Source organism: Oxyura jamaicensis, chromosome 11 (assembly GCF_011077185.1).
Source record: "Oxyura jamaicensis isolate SHBP4307 breed ruddy duck chromosome 11, BPBGC_Ojam_1.0, whole genome shotgun sequence".
Taxonomy (NCBI): domain Eukaryota; kingdom Metazoa; phylum Chordata; class Aves; order Anseriformes; family Anatidae; genus Oxyura; species Oxyura jamaicensis.
The window spans coordinates 8,102,338-8,108,522 of NC_048903.1; positions in this window are offsets into that span (position 1 = coordinate 8,102,338).

Here is a 6,185-nt window from a genome sequence, read left to right on the forward strand (position 1 = left end):
GCATGGGGCGGCTGCCACAGCTTCAGTGTGTGCCATTGCTCATCAGCACGTTCTGCCTGGAGCTCAGGCTGCTCTGGAAGTCAAATGGTTCCCCAGAAACTCATTCTTATCATCGGTGATTAGGAGGGTGAAGGAACACAGCAGCTCTGATTATTGCCAAAAATATATTTCTTCCATTCTCAGTTCACAAATTATCCCTGTAACGTGGGCTGAGATGCAAGCGCAAGTCCAATTTTCATCTTCACTCGGATCAGTTCCGTTCGGCTATATGGATGGTACGGGAAGCCTGTTTATTGTTGCACCTATTGATTGGTGCAGTTAGCTTAAGAAAAAAACCACTCTTCACCAACACTCCCACATATTTTAAATACTTTTCTATTAAGGGAAGAAATTTCAGTACACTTGGGGAATCTTTGAAGTGGTTTAGATTATTTATGAAAAGAGTGTATAAAGTTGCTCTCCTGAAGATAGAGTGAGTTGTTTTCCAAAAGCTCCCGATGTATTTTTGAGTAACAAAAAGCTAAATCAAAGGCTCTGTTCTTAGGATTTTTTTCTGGCCATGCACGCTGCTTGTCCCTGTGTGGATGTAGGCTGAGTCAAAGTATTTCATAGTACTCTATTAATGTTACAGAAAGTATTCTGGTAAATTTAAATATTTCTTCTATTAAGAATCTAGTATACCAGCTGCAGATTTGGCTTGACCTGCAAGGGTAGTCCCCAAATGGTTGATGGAACTTCTCACGTGGAAATAAGATTGTTTTTAAAAGAGCATCCTCTTAAGAGGTATGCCAGCAACGTGCAAAACAGAAATGTCAATTCATTTGTATGTTTAGTTTCTTTAATTAGTTAATAAGTGTGATTTCATCCTTTTGACTGCATTGCAAAATGATCTGTAGCAAAACAATGCTGCTGTCAGCTCCTTCCTCCATGCAACAGGCAAATGGCATCCTCCAGGCAAATTAAAACTGAATCCACTCCCACGGGTGATTCTGGAGGTGGTAGTTTAGTTCATAAAATGAATCTTGGCACATACAGGCTGCACACTCTGAGGAAGGGCAGCAATTTACAGAGGTGAGGAGGAAGAATGCCGTAGTAGTCTTTCCTCCTTTTGCAGCCACCGCAGAGCCTTGATGTGCAGACAGGCTTCTGCTCAGGCGGCAGCACTGGAAAGAACGAGTGTCTCGGACTCTTCCCCTCTTCCCTGAAGCATCAACTCAGCCACGTGACAAGGTCCTTCCTCTCGGCAAGGTTCCAGTTCTCTGTAGTAACCACTTAAAGATTTTGGACAATATTCTCACCCAGAACTCGTTTGGGTTAACTGCAAGGGTAAGAGGAGAATAAACGTATCACAGAGACAAATTCGGGGCTAAAGAATAGATCCATTCTTCCAACAAAAACTATGGTGAATAAATTAATACCTGTTTGTTATTATTATTTTGCATTTATTTATAATACCAATTTTGTACTTGTCACATCTTCCAAGAGTAAAGTTCAGCTTGGAGTACTAGGTGGATGCACTGGTAGGTACATCCTTGCTCTAGTCAAGCCTTGTCACTTCTTCAAGCTTCTAAAATTTTCTCAAAATGCAAAATAAACTTGGAAAAGAGGTTTGTGAGGAAGAAATGTGAGCTAAACTATTGTGCAGAACTCTAGGCATGATTTTCTCACCTAGTCAACCCAGTCCATGCATACAAGGCTGTGAAGCTTTAGTGTTTCCTACTGGCTATATCGGGAGCTATTGTGAAATTCAGCTGTTGCTAATGGTGCTACTGCTAAATTACTTTATGATTGTGCATTTTAAAAGATGTCTCAGTGGAATGGTAGTTTAGGGACTGGCCCTATTAAGATTTATTTAGGGGTTTGACTTTTTCATATAAGTAATTCACTGAGTCTTTTTAACTGGTGTCTGAAATGCACTGAAATATGGTTGTTCTAATTAAGTGTGATGGATCTTTCCCGTTCCAGTGGTATTGATCTATAATTTATTTCTTTCCCAGCAAGTTTTTCACATCTAAGCCTGTATAGACAATGATTTACCCAACTAAGTGCACTGTACTGCTGGTAACCGTAGTTAGTAGTGACGTAGTAATTGTAGGGTACTGTGGTGTTATTCTAGAGGAAGGATAATTTGTAGAAACTACAGGGACTATGAATCAATGTGGAGGTGGAAGTAAATTATATTCAAACAGGAAAGAGAAAATTAGAAAGGACCCATATTTTTTGCCAATTTAACAGCATAATTTTTTAAAAACTTTATTTCATTTTACAGAAAAAGACCTAAAGAAACATCTTATTTTCTGTTCTCAAATGGATTACAGAATTACCATGATCGTAATAAATACCTGGTTGGAATCAAAAAGTCATATAACAGGGCAAGAGGAAGTTCTTGTAAGGCCATCACATCTTAGTGTGCTGAAGATCATTGGTGTTTCACTGTGAGACCGAGCATCTGAGCTAGTGCTTGTAGATTTTATTTTTTATTTATTTATTTTTTTTTAAGGATTCTAAGCTTTGACAGTGAGAAATGATCTGAATTCACTAATACAGCTCAGTTGTTCAGGATGGGGCAGAGGTAGCTTTTCAATATGTTTTTCTGTCTGGGTGCTGCACCCAGAGACTTGGCAAAATGTGCTTGCTACTTCTAGAGACTTTTGACAAAATGAGGTAGCTGTCCTTTATTTGGAAAACATGATCATAAATGTTTTTAAAACATAAGATGGATTTAAAAATATCATGTGGTCAGAAGATGATTAAAATGTAAAAATATTTCAGCAGAAAAGGCACCTTCTTCTGTTATCAGAGTCCAAAAAAGAGTAAATTTAATTTTCAAATGCTTCAAAATAGGCATATTCCAGTACGTAGGTGCTTCTTTGAGAAGCGCTGTCAGGCTTACGTTCCTAAGTAGCAATAGTGAGCAAGTGTTTGCCAGCCAAATCTGAAAGTTAAATGTCAACACGGTTTTGCGTAAGCCATCTAAACAGACCTCTGTGATTGCTTTTGTGCCTTCACAAATGTGTTAGCCTTATGAAAATGTATGCTGCTTGATGCTCCTGTCATTTTAAAGTTAAAAAACCTTTTTGCCTTAATTCAAATGCTATGATATATCAAAGCTGCAGTTTTATGAAATAGCTGCAGCAAATTGTCATAAGGACTTTGGGCATATGCAGTGGTGCTTCAGTGCCTTTCTTTACATACTATTTTATTCCTACACTTATGTGTTTTTTAGATATTAACTGCAGAACGTGCTCGGGTTTTTGCTAAAGGGTTGGTCACCCTGGGCAGTCTGATCTTACCAGGCAGTTATGGTTCTTTGAGTTCTTTGCTATCTTGCATTACTTTTATGCTCTGAAAAGTCAGCACTACTGAACTGGAGACTGCAGGATTTGCATTTACTTTTTGGTTTTGCATTGATGATCATTTCATCTCTCCCTGAATGAGATTTTTCAGAAAGAAGGAAAACAAAAACAAAAACAAAAACAAAAACAAACAACAACAACAAAAAAACGCACTCTTGTTGTGCATTGCTAGCAAAGCAGAAGGTACGCCCTGCTTCATCACGCTGAAAGATGAGTTTTTTTCATGCTGTGCTGCAGAGGATGACTGAGAACAAGTGCCTTGTGGCCCAGGTGATTTGTTTATCCTCTCTAGTGATGTTGCACGGTCTCACATCTATAAGATGGGGAGTGCAATGATGCAGCCCAGTCCAGCATCCAGGAACAGGCTGCCCAGAGAGGTTGTGAAGTCTCAGCACGTGGAGATGCTCAAAACCCAACTGGACGCAGCACTGGACAGCCTGCTCATGCTGCTCCTGCTGAAGCAGGGGACCTGGACTTAAAAAGTCCACTTCCAACTCTGTAACTCTACAATTCAAACTTACATGCTCATTGTTTACTAAAGAGAGAGAAAGCTGATCACTTAGAAGCTTTTAGATCGTCTTGTGAAATACAGCGCAAATGTTGTTGCCTTGCTCTGGTGTCTGCATGGTGCCATTGCTGAACATGGATGTATGATCTCGAAGTATGCTGAGCAAGGAGAATAGTTTCTGGAAGTCATGATGCTTTCTTTCCACTAGATAGCCGTTCCTTTAAAAGCTATTTCTTGCAAGAGTACTTCATACTTTATTTATTTATTTCTGTATTTAACAGTCTTTGTATAGCTGTGTTGTAATTTTCTTGTGTAAACTTTCCAAAAGAGGGGATGTGCCTTTCACATAGCGGTGTGTGTTGGGGTCTGCAGCCTGTAGGCATTCGATGAAGCCTTTGAATTCATTCACTATTGAGATACGAACACCCTGCTGACAGAGTGGCTCCCAATGTTTGCAGTTTGTTCCTCTGCAGAATTAATGTTCCTCACAGTGATACAAGTTTTGTGCTGGGGTACTAGGGAAGGTGCTAAAAAAATCTGAATGCAAATTCGTGTACAACTCTGTACTCAATACAGTTTGTTTAATGATAAAATTAAAGAGATCTTTTGATAATTATGTATTTTTGTTCTTTGAGGTTGGCCTATCACTCAGAAAAGTACCAAGATGCAACCAAAAGGAAAGGGTACAAAAAGTGAGGATCAAAAAAGGATAGTAAAAAGGAGAGGAAGATCTTCTAACAGTCAGTTGGTCAAACACTCCTCTGCCACTCCCCAGTTAGCTGAAGTGCTAGCTGCTAGCACTTCACTGCTACAGTCTAAATCTAAATTCTTTTATTTATTTATTTATTTTTAATTATTTTTTTTTCCCAGCCAAGCAAGAAATAATTTGAAGTACCAAGAGCAAAGAGTCTGGCAGCAGCTTTTTTGCCCTCTTTCTGTTAATGCAGGAGTAATAGGCAGGAGTACGCAGCTTTAGGACTCGTCTTATTATAAATCTCTTACATCCCTATTTGCTAATGCCAAGATACGTTGCTTTGAGTGGAAGGGCATGGAATACCCAGCTCTGGCAGAGGCTCTCAACTTTTTGATTGTAAAATGAGAGAAATAGGAAGAAAGAGTATTTCCTGCCCCCTCCAACCAAAAACAAACAAGCTGAAAAGCTGATGAGGCAGGTAGAATGGGCAAGAGGAATAGGATTTTCTAAATCTATTGTAGAGAGTAAGGAGAATAAAACCATTATAGGGAATTAAATAATAAAAAGACCAAGCCTAGTACTATGTCAAAGATTTACATAGCTTCTCAATGGACAAAAAGAGTCACATATAACTGAAATGGATAAGATCTGATCACACAAATCAGAGATGGCAACAAAAAGTGTCCAACCAAGCAGAAGCCAACGGCTAGATGTTAACTGCCTGGGGCAGCATCAAAGGCTGCTCAGCCAGGCACCAGCCAAAGGCTGAAGGTGTTGCCTGGAGCACCATCAAGGACAGCTAATACCAGCACTGGTTCAAGGGAAGCTATTTTCTCCCTTTTCCTTTCTCTCTTCACATTGCATGAAAAATCCCTCACACTTTCACCTCTTGAGGGATGTGGATTTGACTCACAACTGGCTCCACTACTACATATATTGTTTGCTTCTTACAGTGTGCCAATTCCACTGGGTCTGTTGGCCAAAAAAACCATGGTGTTACTTCAAGCTTTAGCTGTAAATGCTGGAACTCACTCTTCTGTCATTGGCAGCATATTTCTCACACTGCACAATTAAGCACAAATGTTATAAAAATAGAACATTTATAACGTTTCAGAGAGCCTTAAATTATTGATTACTCAGAACAGAGATCTCTGCAGGGCTACGAAAAGCAGAAGTAGAGAAAGGGAATAGTAGCACCAGAGCAAGCGTGCTGCTTGATGCAGGGCTACAGAACCTTGCCTGCTACCACCTGTATATACCTGTGCCACTGTGAAACCTACTCTGGGTGAAGAAGCAGAATGAGAAGGTCAAAATAAAAAAAGGTGATGAAGGAAGCTTTTCACAATTTTGTGGTGTATGTTACAGATCTTAATCAACATTAGGTGCTTGTAAGCCTCTCTCTGATGCAAGATTGCTGGACCTTGGCTTCTAAAGAGCATGAGGCAGATAATAAATAAATAAATAAATAAATAAATAAATAAAACCTTTTTGCCATTATCTGCCTCATTTTTTATTTTTATTTTTATTTTTTATTTTTCATTTTTATTTTATTTTATTTTTAATGGAGTGGTTGGCAACCAAGAATCATACCATTATGAGCTAATCCAACGAAAGTGTCCACAGCTCA